The 15,469-nt window shown below is 38.3% G+C and overlaps 1 non-coding gene across 1 annotated transcript; it reads left to right on the forward strand.

The window, feature by feature from the left end:
* The first annotated feature begins 8,907 nt into the window (after positions 1 to 8,907).
* Positions 8,908 to 9,071, forward strand: LOC147033145 (U1 spliceosomal RNA). The gene has a single exon (XR_015055628.1). It is a non-coding gene; the product is annotated as a U1 spliceosomal RNA (small nuclear RNA).
* The last annotated feature ends 6,398 nt before the right edge of the window (positions 9,072 to 15,469 follow it).

Genomic DNA, 15,469 nt, shown 5'->3' on the forward strand with positions numbered 1-15,469 from the left:
TGTTATTTGAGAAAGCAGGTGTAATGATAACGAGGGTTAATGTACACAAATGCAACAGTAATAATAATCAAACACGTATAATTCCTAATGTTAATACACATCGATATTGTTTGACAAATCCACACCACAATTTATTGTACGATAACGAAACACTCCTCATGAGTAAATGGACCAACCCATGCGCACAACAGAACTTTGAAGTTTTTTAAATCAGAACCTGTCCCGGGGATAAAACGAAACTACCCTTGCGGTGCTGAAAAGGGGAAAATTATTCCGTTAAAAAAATGTTAAAATTCACCCGAAATTATCTTTCTTCATTGCAACAATGTCAGATCCAGAAGGAGGGTCCTCCGCCGAGTACATGTGCTGAGGTGTAGTCAGTTCCCATTCAGCTTGGACAGCGCTCGCCAAGTGACTTAAGCACTCAAACCTGCACTCCAACGAAATGGTTGATAAAGATTGGCTGGCTCGGCAAGCCAAAGCGAAATGATGGTCATGGATCACACCCCTGATCGGGTTTTGGTGTGAGTTTGTGTTTCAGGCTGGCGGTGAGATTCGGGGGTTACCGACATTCTAATGGGGTAAAATAATTAGATTCGGGGGTTACCGTCATTCTAATGGGTAAAATAATTAGATTCGGGGGTTACCGTCATTCTAATGGGTTAAAATAATTAGTAATAGAGCAATCAGAGATTTTAGATCATCTGCACGACTTGTTTTGTGTGGTGTTTGTGTGTTGTTTGTGTCGTGTTGTGTGTTACATAATTAATGAGACATAACTGGAACTGCCACTTTATAACTGCTGGCCGTGATGACCGGGTCCCAAGTTGTCCCGCTTTAATGTAACCCCGCTTTGATCGGACACTTGATTCTGACCCATGGCGTTTGTCATTATTCAATTGAGCTAAATTCAACAACAACAAAAAAAATCAAAAAGAACCTCGTTTAAAAAAAAAAAAATCTGGCTGTCAGACCATGTGTCAGAGCAGGTTGAAATTTAAAATCTGTATATATTCCCCATCAGTTCGAGATCATAATTTTGACGTTTCACATCGATCAATTAAGTGGTTCAAGAGAAATAATTTCAATAAAGATTTTCGCTCAATCCAATATGGCTGACAGACCATGTGACATCAATTGTTATTGGTGAATTCTCTGGTATCCCCAAGGCTTGTTGAACATTTGTGTGAAGTTTCCCCGAGATCTGTCGATCCTTTCTGGAGAAGAAGATGTTTGAAGGTTTTTGGGTAAATTCAATATGGCTGCCAAACCATGTGACCAATGATGTTGTATGTGCAAACGTTTTGTTCCTCATGGATAGTCGATCATACATGGGAAGTTTCACCTCAATCTGTTAAGTCGTTTCAGAGAAGATTTTTGAAATTTCATTAAAAAAAATATATGGTTGCTGAATCATGTGACCGATGACTTCATCATTTTTTTTTTTTCTGTGGACCAATTAATCCCAAAATGACCCTCAAATTTTTCATAGATCAAATGTCATATTCTACGTTTGGAATTATGACGTCATAACGAAGGCACCTATGACATCATAAAATCAATCTTATTCCACACGAAGTGTACTTGCCATGTGCCAAGTTGCAATTTTTTCTTTGTTGTGGTTTCAGAGACACAGAGGTTCAATTGTTCCCCGTTTCCCAACATGGCCGCCACACCACGTGAGCAAGGACATCATCATAATTATCGTTAAAACATTCCACGTAAGTATTCGCTCCTATGGTCAAAATTTTGTCTCAATCTGACAAGCGGTTGCAGAGAAAAACACGAAAGTTATGTGCGGACAAACAAACAGACAAGGAAACAAACAAACAGAGGACAGTTGTGAGAGGAACATGGCTGAGACGGAGGATCTCGTTTTTGCTCTCCTCTCGGCACGACGAAATGGCTGCGCGATTCTTGTGTCGTGCTGTAAATTTGCCTGCGTACAGGGCAAGATGCTCGTCATTGACTGTTCGGCAGAGCCGTGAGGTGTGTGCATTTCTGAGGAGGGACGAAGAGTGTGCCTCGTGGCCTCATCACGGGGCCTCAGGCATCGTCTCGTCGTGTGTTCGACGAGGAAGGTGGGCGATCATTGTGAGCAGCCCTCGTGTCAGAGAGGAACATTCGGCATATTTGTTCATGAAAAGTCGCACGGCGGAAGGTGAGCTCTCGTGTTGAATACCACCTCACGAATTACCTCACGTACGTTTTCCTGCCCAGAGAGCGGCTCGGCGCCATTTTGGGCACATCTTCCTGCACAGGACGAAGGGGCTCGACCTCAAAATTCAACAAGTACCATCTCTGGACAGCTAAGTGCTGGAATAAAGGGAGGGTTTTCTTTCCTTTATTTCCCCTTGTCTGTATTCAAGTCCGTGTGTGGAGGCGCCTCGACTCCAGGCTTTAATTGACCTCACGTAGAAAAAAAACGAAAAAAAAATCAGACAAATGAAAAACCACTCATCGAGTGACAACTTGGCGAAACGGAATGGCACTTGGCAGAGCGTATCCCTCCGCCAGGCTGAACAGTTTACATTTTGTATGCCACTGATAGGTCGGATCTGATTCCGGACCTTAACCAAAATCGAATTGGCTTGTTCTCATCACCTAACCGACTCTTCCACCTCGTTTTGTCACAAGTCATCCACAACTTTTAGAGATAACATGCTATATATTGTTTTTGGCCCCGTCTCTCAACGGTGAAGAATCACCTGAAAAAATCTCGAGTCCGGATCCAGATTCAGATCTTCACCAAAATAGAATCAATTAGTCCTTGTCACACACCCATCCTGTCCACTAAGTTTCATCTGAATCCTTCCTCAACCTATTGAGGTATCATGCAACATCAGTTTGGCCCCATCTCTCAATGGTGAAGAATCAGTTAAAAATTAAATAATTCTAGTATCAAGATTTGGATTTGGATCTTCACCAAAAATGAAGCAGTTCTTCCTCATGGCACTCCCAACCTGTCCACCAAATTTCGTTTGAATCCATCCATAACCTTTAGAGATATTGTGCTGTATCGTGTTGGGAATCTGGAAACCATTATCGCACTCATCATTCAGGTCCTTCAGCTCAGTTATCTCGGGAAGTGCATGTTCCATAGATAGCTCGCAGTAGGGTGAATATACTGATTCTGGCTCACTTTTCCCCATGTAAATGAATGGGGGATTTTCAGCGATTCATATTTTTTTCCCAAAAAAATAAACCCCCTTTTTATCCCAAGGTATATTTATTTGTCTCCCCTTTTAACCTGGGGACACTTTTTTTTCAAATAACCCATGCAATAAGATAAAGATTTGTTCAAGTAGCAAAGTAGTAATGTGATTTGTTAAAGGTGATTCTTAAGAAATATCTGAAACGTCTAAGCCTTGGGACACTCTTTATCAAATAACCAATGCATATTGTTTAGCTCACTCATTGAACCTATAAAGATTTGTTCATTCTCAAATTCCTTCAATAGATTAATTTTCTTTGCACAATAATCCCCATCTAAAATATTGAAAAACAAAACATGTGAATCTTTATATTTTTTAAGATACCCCTTTTGTGCCATGAAGAAATGATAAACTTCTCTTAATGCTCTTGTTTGACCACCTCCTGAGCCACATATCATTTTGAGATTATAGTATATTGTTTTTTCATTGTTCAATTGATAACCATCAAAGTTTTCAGTCCATTCAAGGATATTCATTTTTTCTTTACATCCTCTAACTTACTAGTTTTTAAATTGATTCGCTTATTTGTTTTATTTACCTTTGTTTTAGTTATGTTTTCAATAAGACTTATTTGATATTTTTCACATTCATTATGTTTTCCATTTATATACCAAGGCTGAGATTTTCTCCACTCTTTAGTTTGATTAATACTTGGTTTGACCATTTATACATTGCGAAAAAATGCGGCGATAGCCCTTAAAAAACCCTAACCCATCTTCCTATCGTTAAAACACAATCTATTCTATACACTCTATCATACAATATCCATATGGAACACAATCTATTCCATTATCTAAAATAAATCTCTTATCATCAAAGGCTCCTAATGCCTTTTTATTTACTTCTTCACTATATATGTTATGTTTATAACTTCTTATTGTATTCATTTTCCTATATTCTTCTTTCTTATTCATCAAACAATTATAATAATTTCTAAAAGTTATTGATTTCTTTATTACATATTTCTTTATTCCCTTTAACCTCTTATCAATCTGATCACCATACTTATAAGCATATTCCTTTGCTCTCAATTCAATAAACTCACTCATTACTTTTCCACCCAACTCATCCTTAAACTTACCAATAACCTTTTCATTCTTTTTGGAAAATAACTCACTCTTCTTGCTGAAATTACTTGTATCATATACTCCAATATTTTTCTTCATATCTTTATAAACATCATCAGTTTTTATATCTAGGATAAAACTATCAGTGTCCATATACAACAATGAAACATTTTCACCATACTCTTTCTTGAAGTCATTATACAAATAATCATACATCAATATCTTTGATAAATCAAGAACTGCTGTTCCAATATAAATTGGTTTATCCATTACAATACTTTCCTTTTTCATATGAATTGCAGAAAAGTTCTCTGAAAAAACCTCTTCTCTCTCAAAACTTGGTTTATTTATCAATCTCGAAGCCTCTTTCCAAGATGTTGCGAATCTAATGTTTTGCCTGTTTCTAACATTTTCCATAGTCTTTCCAAATACAGCATTAGTCATTAATTTATAAAAGTCCCCTTCAAATTTTACTTTTGTATTTGCTCTCATATCTGTATTGAATTGAATATACTTTTTCACCCAAGGACTTTGTTTAAATTTTCAAACTCTATGAATTTTAGCTACTCTCAATCCTTCTCTCAAAAACTGTTTTAAGCTTCTCTGATGCAAAACATATCCCTCTTTATCATAGAATGTTGTTAATAACTTTTCTGTTGATTTGCCTTTAATATTAAAACTTTTATGATAATCACTGAACCATTCTTTCTTTGGGGTTTCTTACTCACATGCAAAAGGAAGGTCTTTATGCTTATTATGAAGATCACTCGGGTACCTCAAATCAACTTCAAAATAATAACCTTCTTCTTCGTCATTCAAATCCTCTTGAAAAGAAATAACAATATTGATCAAAGCCTTTTCATAATCCTTTTCTTCCACCCACTCAAATTTACCATAAGGCAGAGATTGAGACATTGCCCATCCATACAAATTATTAGCATCAAAATACATCAAATAATTACTATCTTTTTCACTATCATAATTTGGAAGGTATTTATTATTTGCTTTAGCATATCTTTTGAACATACTTGTGATATTCCACCTCTCTTGGACTTCTCAATCATCAAAAGCATATCAACATCGCTGATTAAATCTATATCTTGTTTTGTCATTTTCAACATTGCACTCCAAGCTAAACCAGGAGCTGTGAAATAGTGGGCAGGATCTAATCCATAACAATTTTTATCATGACAGAGTGATCTAAAAGCTTCAAACACATCAGCTAACAATAAAACATCTGTTTTTAGATATAAATCATGATATTCTCCAAGGTTCTTTATTTTAAATATTTTCCATATTTCTTGTGCGTGTTTATATTCCTTATCACTGATATCTTCTTCATAAATTTTATTATAGAAACTTTCTTTTGAAGGAAGTTGTGTTTCTTTAAATCTCATAAATGAATCCATATAATCATAAGGATAAATTCCCTTACTTGTAAGAATTTTCTCTTTACTTTGAATTTCATTCCTTGTTTGAATTTCCTCTCTCGTGAGAATTCCTTCTTTAATCAGAATTTCATCTTTAATCAGAATTTCCTCTTTAGTTAGAATTTCATTCATTGTTCGAATTTTCTTTATAATTAGTATTTCATCTTCAGTTAGAATATCTTCATTAATTTCCTCATTAATTCGAATTTCCTCTTTTCTTTGAATTCTCTCTTTCATCTGAATTTGAATTCTTTAAGATATGGATTTCCGTTGGCTCACAAGGAGTTCCTCCGCCCCTTTAATTGGAATTGATGCCAATTCACACATCCCACTCCTCACCACACAGTATCACATGCAAATCCAACAATGCAAAATTCAAAACAAGACGAACAAATGCAAATGTTTTACTCAGGATAAAGAAACACAGGGTACACCATGAACCAATGAATAAACCATGTTACTCAAAAAAGGGAATGTAATAAAATACATGCAATGATAATAACAAATGACTTATTCGTGAAACAATTGAGGATTCTGATCCGTCACTCGTAACACCCTCTCCCACCACCGCCGGGGACGGCGCGACATGTTACACATTTACAAAGACAATTTGCATCTCCCCACCTTAGGAACTCTTGGTGAGGGGTGAGGGGTGAGGGGTGAGGAGTGGGGCCCGGGGGGGGCAAATGAAGCCAACACATCGTTTGTCATGTGATATGACCTGTTTTTTCCATGACAGGTTTCATTGGTTGAGATAACATAAGTAAAGCTCGAACATGTGGACGTCACACAAACGGACGTCAAAACACGTATTTTAGTGTGATTGATTGAAGGGGCTCGCGGGTGGGGCCCACTGGGAAATATGCATGGACCCCCAAATGACTGACGCCCCCCTGCTTCTCCCCACCCATTCCACTCTCTTCTCACACCCACTCACGTGCCTCCTCCCACCCCAACCGCTCCCTCCCGACTCTCATGTGAGTGTCCGAAGGGAGGGGGATGTGGAGATAAAGGGAAGGAAAGGGTGGAGGTGGCGGTGGGAGTGGGGTGGCTGTCTGCACGGAGGGGGTGGTATGAGTGGAAGGAAGGGGTAGGTAGGAAGGAGGGAGGGTAGGATAGGTGGAGAGTCCCAGCGTTGCAGGTCCCTTTGCTGGCGGTAAATAAATAAAGAAACACGGCAGCGATTTTAAAAAACATAGAACTGCCCTTCCTGAAGCTCACGTGGATCAGGAGGAACAGACACTCAAACCTCCCTCATACCCTGAACTCTGAATTTATTAATGTCGTGAACAAGCTTTGGTATATCCAGGGTGATGAAGGTTGTGGTCAAGGTTCATCGAAGTTCTGTGTGCAGTTTGGAGAAGAAAGCAAATACCTATTTGGGGGATCAACCGCCCCCCCCCCGCCCTTAGACCCCTCCACGAACGCACATTTTGCTGCGGTCAATACACCTTCGTGAGACATCAGATATGAAGTTTGTGGCCAACTTTCATCAAAATGGTGTGTTTGGTTCAAAAGATAATGACTAAAGTTTTTAAGGACTGACTGACTCACTCACCTCCAGAAACTGCTCTGTCACAAAAGCTCACCTGAGTGAATTCCAGGTGAGTGAAAAAAGGAGCATCTCCCTCTTGATTGGCTGCTCATCAGGGACATTTCTCATCACTATGACTTTGCCCTTTGACATTTTGAACCAATTTTCAAATTATTTTCTCCATATTCTCATCATAACAGTTTGTTGAAAATTTAATGACAAAGCCTGAAATGGGGAAAAAGTTATTGCTTGGACAAACACACACACACACACACACACACACACACACACACACACACACACACACACACACACAAACACAAACACACACATACAAATACACACACACCCACACACACACACAAACAAACACACACATACAAATACACACACAAACACAGAAGCGCACATACACACACGCACATTCACACACACATAAACGGAAACACAAACACAAAAAACACACACACATACACACACGCACACACACACAAATACACTCACACACACACACATACAAACACACACACACACACACACGCATACACACACATACACACACACACACACACACACACACACACACACACACACACACACACACACACAAACAAACACACACATACAAACATTCACAAATACGAACACACACACAGAAAGACACAGACACACCACACACACAAACAAATACACTCACACACACGTACAAACACACACACAAACAAACACACACACATACACACGCATTCAAACACACAAACATACAAACACACACACAGAAACACACACACACACACAGGTACAAATACACACATACACACAGATACACACATGTACACAAACACACAAACAAACACACACACACAAACACACACACACATACACACATACACACACACAAACACACACACAAACACACACAAACAAACAAACACACACACAAACACACACACAAACACACACATACACACACACACACAAACACACACATACAAACACACACACACATATACACACACACACAAATACACACAAACAAACACACACACACACATACAAACACACACACACATACAAACACACACACACAAACACACACATACAAACACACGCACACACATACAAACACACACACACACAAACAAACAAACACACACACAAACACACACATACAAACACACAAATACAAACACACACACACACACACACCCACACACACACACACCTCATCGTCCTATTGAGTGCATCCACTGATTTAATCTCCTGTGATCTTCTCTCGAGAGTAAACAAATCGATCCACGTGGAACAAAATGATTCAGAGATTGTTCGAACGAGGAAACAACCCAGCTGGGAAATCACGACTCAACAACGGGCGTCGTGACGTCACTAAGTTAAACATGGCATCATCACACGAGGGTAAAAATACTCAGAAGGGATAAAATCGTGAAGACTTTTTAAATTCACTGAAAACAACAGCGAAGGGAGAAATTCTTCAAATATCTAAATCATAAAATGGAACCAAATAGTCCGATGAGAATGTGTTTATAAAGTTCTTGTAACGTTCACCATTGATATAAATATTCAGGATATGGAGTGAATGGTTCCCAGTGAAGGAAGACGGTGCTCGCAGTAAGAGGAGGAATCCCGTGAATCAACAACTCATACTTACCTGACGGGAGAGATACCGTGATCAACAAGGCGGTTCTCTCATGGTGAGACTCCCCCATTGCATTCCGGGGGGGTTGACCCTTGCGATTTCCCCAAATGTGGGAAACTCGACCGTACAATTTGTGGGAGTGGGGGATTGCGTTCGCGCTGTCCCCTGATATTTAAACAACAAACAGATAAACTGAACCTGCTTGGTGTTGGATTAATGGTTCTGGTGCCTTGGGATCGCAGGGTCTTGAGCTTGAGATCCTGTCGCGATTGAATTAAAACCATGTGGGGTTGAAAGCTTCTCATCTTTCCCAGGTCGGTGAACTCGGTACCCTTTGGCATTTGGGGCATTGCATCAGTGGCACGACCACACCTTCAGCCAGTGATGCCACCTGCAGCCTTGTGCTTTATCCGAAGCAGGAGGAGATGATAAACTTGAATTTTATGACTGGAAGGATGGTTTATATTCTTGGAGGGAAACTCATTCATCTGAAGCTGGAATGGGATTTGAACAGGAGCTTGACAGCTCATGGTGATATATTGCAGGAAGAAGAGACGTTCAGAGCAAGCAACAACTGCAATTGCTCGGCATGGGGTCCTGAGACAGGAAGGGGTCCCCGAGGGTGGGATCTCGCTTTGCAGACAAAACGAATGGCCTTGTGAGTGGTGGTAAACACAACCCAAAGGGAATGCTCCATCGTAAGAAAACAAAGCAGTGTCACGTGATGAATCGATTTAAAAAATGTTTTCCCTGATGTTTAACGAGACAGGACTGTCACTAAATGAGGAGGTGACGATAGTGTTATTTGAGAAAGCAGGTGTAATGATAACGAGGGTTAATGTACACAAATGCAACAGTAATAATAATAAAACACGTATAATTCCTAATGTTAATACACATCGATATTGTTTGACAAATCCACACCACAATTTATTGTACGATAACGAAACACTCCTCATGAGTAAATGGACCAACCCATGCGCACAACAGAACTTTGAAGTTTTTTAAATCAGAACCTGTCCCGGGGATAAAACGAAACTACCCTTGCGGTGCTGAAAAGGGGAAAATTATTCCGTTAAAAAAATGTTAAAATTCACCCGAAATTATCTTTCTTCATTACAACAATGGCAGATCCAGAAGGAGGGTCCTCCGCCGAGTACATGTGCTGAGGTGTAGTCAGTTCCCATTCAGCTTGGACAGCGCTCGCCAAGTGACTTAAGCACTCAAACCTGCACTCCAACGAAATGGTTGATAAAGATTGGCTGGCTCGGCAAGCCAAAGCGAATTGATGGTCATGGATCACACCCCTGATCGGGTTTTGGTGTGAGTTTGTGTTTCAGGCTGGCGGTGAGATTCGGGGGTTACCGACATTCTAATGGGGTAAAATAATTAGATTCGGGGGTTACCGTCATTCTAATGGGGTAAAATAATTAGATTCGGGGGTTACCGTCATTCTAATGGGTTAAAATAATTAGTAAAAGAGCAATCAGAGATTTTAGATCATCTGCACGACTTGTTTTGTGTGGTGTTTGTGTGTTGTTTGTGTCGTGTTGTGTGTTACATAATTAATGAGACATAACTGGAACTGCCACTTTATAACTGCTGGCCGTGATGACCGGGTCCCAAGTTGTCCCGCTTTAATGTAACCCCGCTTTGATCGGACACTTGATTCTGACCCATGGCGTTTGTCATTATTCAATTGAGCTAAATTCAACAACAACAAAAAAAATCAAAAAGAACCTCGTTTAAAAAAAAAAAAATCTGGCTGTCAGACCATGTGTCAGAGCAGGTTGAAATTTAAAATATGTATATATTCCCCATCAGTTCGAGATCATAATTTTGACGTTTCACATCGATCAATTAAGTGGTTCAAGAGAAATAATTTCAATAAAGATTTTCGCTCAATCCAATATGGCTGACAGACCATGTGACATCAATTGTTATTGGTGAATTCTCTGGTATCCCCAAGGCTTGTTGAACATTTGTGTGAAGTTTCCCTGAGATCTGTCCATCCTTTCTGGAGAAGAAGATGTTTGAAGGTTTTTGGGTAAATTCAATATGGCTGCCAAACCATGTGACCAATGATGTTGTATGTGCAAACGTTTTGTTCCTCATGGATAGTCGATCATACATGGGAAGTTTCACCTCAATCTGTTAAGTCGTTTCAGAGAAGATTTTTGAAATTTCATTAAAAAAATATATGGTTGCTGAATCATGTGACCGATGACTTCATCATTTTTTTTTTTCTGTGGACCAATTAATCCCAAAATGACCCTCAAATTTTTCATAGATCAAATGTCATATTCTACGTTTGGAATTATGACGTCATAACGAAGGCACCTATGACATCATAAAATCAATCTTATTCCACACGAAGTGTACTTGCCATGTGCCAAGTTGCAATTTTTTCTTTGTTGTGGTTTCAGAGACACAGAGGTTCAATTGTTCCCCGTTTCCCAACATGGCCGCCACACCACGTGAGCAAGGACATCATCATAATTATCGTTAAAACATTCCACGTAAGTATTCGCTCCTATGGTCAAAATTTTGTCTCAATCTGACAAGCGGTTGCAGAGAAAAACACGAAAGTTATGTGCGGACAAACAAACAGACAAGGAAACAAACAAACAGAGGACAGTTGTGAGAGGAACATGGCTGAGATGGAGGATCTCGTTTTTGCTCTCCTCTCGGCACGACGAAATGGCTGCGCGATTCTTGTGTCGTGCTGTAAATTTGCCTGCGTACAGGGCAAGACGCTCGTCATTGACTGTTCGGCAGAGCCGTGAGGTGTGTGCATTTCTGAGGAGGGACGAAGAGTGTGCCTCGTGGCCTCATCACGGGGCCTCAGGCATCGTCTCGTCGTGTGGTCGACGAGGAAGGTGGGCGATCATTGTGAGCAGCCCTCGTGTCAGAGAGGAACATTCGGCATATTCGTTCATGAAAAGTCGCACGGCGGAAGGTGAGCTCTCGTGTTGAATACCACCTCACGAATTACCTCACGTACGTTTTCCTGCCCAGAGAGCGGCTCGGCGCCATTTTGGGCGCATCTTCCTGCACAGGACGAAGGGGCTCGACCTCAAAATTCAACAAGTACCATCTCTGGACAGCTAAGTGCTGGAATAAAGGGAGGGTTTTCTTTCCTTTATTTTCCCCTTGTCTGTATTCAAGTCCGTGTGTGGAGGCGCCTCGACTCCAGGCTTTAATTGACCTCACGTAGAAAAAAAACGAAAAAAAAATCAGACAAATGAAAAACCACTCATCGAGTGACAACTTGGCGAAACGGAATGGCACTCGGCAGAGCGTATCCCTCCGCCAGGCTGAACAGTTTACATTTTGTCTGCCACTGATAGGTCGGATCTGATTCCTGACCTTAACCAAAATCGAATTGGCTTGTTCTCATCACCTAACCGACTCTTCCACCTCGTTTTGTCACAAGTCATCCACAACTTTTAGAGATAACATGCTATATATTGTTTTTGGCCCCGTCTCTCAACGGTGAAGAATCACCTGAAAAAATCTCGAGTCCGGATCCAGATTCAGATCTTCACCAAAATAGAATCGATTAGTCCTTGTCACACACCCATCCTGTCCACTAAGTTTCATCTGAATCCTTCCTCAACCTATTGAGGTATCATGCAACATTAGTTTGGCCCCATCTCTCAATGGTGAAGAATCAGTTAAAAATTAAATAATTCTAGTATCAAGATTTGGATTTGGATCTTCACCAAAAATGAAGCAGTTCTTCCTCATGGCACTCCCAACCTGTCCACCAAATTTCGTTTGAATCCATCCATAACCTTTAGAGATATTGTGCTGTATCGTGTTGGGAATCTGGAAACCATTATCGCACTCATCATTCAGGTCCTTCAGCTCAGTTATCTCGGGAAGTGCATGTTCCATAGATAGCTTGCAGTAGGGTGAATATACTGATTCTGGCTCACTTTTCCCCATGTAAATGAATGGGGGATTTTCAGCGATTCATATTTTTTTCCCAAAAAATAAACCCCCTTTTTATCCCAAGGTATATTTATTTGTCTCCCCTTTTAACCTGGGGACACTTTTTTTTCAAATAACCCATGCAATAAGATAAAGATTTGTTCAAGTAGCAAAGTTGTAATGTGATTTGTTAAAGGTGATTCTTAAGAAATATCTGAAACGTCTAAGCCTTGGGACACTCTTTATCAAATAACCAATGCATATTGTTTAGCTCACTCATTGAACCTATAAAGATTTGTTCATTCTCAAATTCCTTCAATAGATTAATTTTCTTTGCACAATAATCCCCATCTAAAATATTGAAAAACAAAACATGTGAATCTTTATATTTTTTAAGATACCCCTTTTGTGCCATGAAGAAATGATAAACTTCTCTTAATGCTCTTGTTTGACCACCTCCTGAGCCACATATCATTTTGAGATTATAGTATATTGTTTTTTCATTGTTCAATTGATAACCATCAAAGTTTTCAGTCCATTCAAGGATATTCATTTTTTCTTTACATCCTCTAACTTACTAGTTTTTAAATTGATTCGCTTATTTGTTTTATTTACCTTTGTTTTAGTTATGTTTTCAATAAGACTTATTTGATATTTTTCACATTCATTATGTTTTCCATTTATATACCAAGACTGAGATTTTCTCCACTCTTTAGTTTGATTAATACTTGGTTTGACCATTTATACATTGCGAAAAAATGCAGCAATAGCCCTTAAAAAACCCTAACCCATCTTCCTATCGTTAAAACACAATCTATTCTATACACTCTATCATACAATATCCATATGGAACACAATCTATTCCATTATCGAAAAAAAATCTCTTATCATCAAAGGCTCCTAATGCCTTTTTATTTACTTCTTCACTATATATGTTATGTTTATAACTTCTTATTGTATTCATTTTCCTATATTCTTCTTTCTTATTCATCAAACAATTATAATAATTTCTAAAAGTTATTGATTTCTTTATTACATATTTCTTTATTCCCTTTAACCTCTTATCAATCTGATCACCATACTTATAAGCATATTCCTTTGCTCTCAATTCAATAAACTCACTCATTACTTTTCCACCCAACTCATCCTTAAACTTACCAATAACCTTTTCATTCTTTTTGGAAAATAACTCACTCTTCTTGCTGAAATTACTTGTATCATATACTCCAATATTTTTCTTCATATCTTTATAAACATCATCAGTTTTTATATCTAGGATAAAACTATCAGTGTCCATATACAACAATGAAACATTTTCACCATACTCTTTCTTGAAGTCATTATACAAATAATCATACATCAATATCTTTGATAAATCAAGAACTGCTGTTCCAATATAAATTGGTTTATCCATTACAATACTTTCCTTTTTCATATGAATTGCAGAAAAGTTCTCTGAAAAAACCTCTTCTCTCTCAAAACTTGGTTTATTTATCAATCTCGAAGCCTCTTTCCAAGATGTTGCGAATCTAATGTTTTGCCTGTTTCTAACATTTTCCATAGTCTTTCCAAATACAGCATTAGTCATTAATTTATAAAAGTCCCCTTCAAATTTTACTTTTGTATTTGCTCTCATATCTGTATTGAATTGAATATACTTTTTCACCCAAGGACTTTGTTTAAATTTTCAAACTCTATGAATTTTAGCTACTCTCAATCCTTCTCTCAAAAACTGTTTTAAGCTTCTCTGATGCAAAACATATCCCTCTTTATCATAGAATGTTGTTAATAACTTTTCTGTTGATTTGCCTTTAATATTAAAACTTTTATGATAATCACTGAACCATTCTTTCTTTGGGGTTTCTTACTCACATGCAAAAGGAAGGTCTTTATGCTTATTATGAAGATCACTCGGGTACCTCAAATCAACTTCAAAATAATAACCTTCTTCTTCGTCATTCAAATCCTCTTGAAAAGAAATAACAATATTGATCAAAGCCTTTTCATAATCCTTTTCTTCCACCCACTCAAATTTACCATAAGGCAGAGATTGAGACATTGCCCATCCATACAAATTATTAGCATCAAAATACATCAAATAATTACTATCTTTTTCACTATCATAATTTGGAAGGTATTTATTATTTGCTTTAGCATATCTTTTTGAACATACTTGTGATATTCCACCTCTCTTGGACTTCTCAATCATCAAAAGCATATCAACATCGCTGATTAAATCTATATCTTGTTTTGTCATTTTCAACATTGCACTCCAAGCTAAACCAGGAGCTGTGAAATAGTGGGCAGGATCTAATCCATAACAATTTTTATCATGACAGAGTGATCTAAAAGCTTCAAACACATCAGCTAACAATAAAACATCTGTTTTTAGATATAAATCATGATATTCTCCAAGGTTCTTTATTTTAAATATTTTCCATATTTCTTGTGCGTGTTTATATTCCTTATCACTGATATCTTCTTCATAAATTTTATTATAGAAACTTTCTTTTGAAGGAAGTTGTGTTTCTTTAAATCTCATAAATGAATCCATATAATCATAAGGATAAATTCCCTTACTTGTAAGAATTTTCTCTTTACTTTGAATTTCATTCCTTGTTTGAATTTCC

This window comes from Eptatretus burgeri, chromosome 2 (genome assembly GCF_056783735.1).
Source record: "Eptatretus burgeri isolate ZD-2024b chromosome 2, Ebu_testis_v1, whole genome shotgun sequence".
Taxonomy (NCBI): Eukaryota; Metazoa; Chordata; class Myxini; order Myxiniformes; family Myxinidae; genus Eptatretus; species Eptatretus burgeri.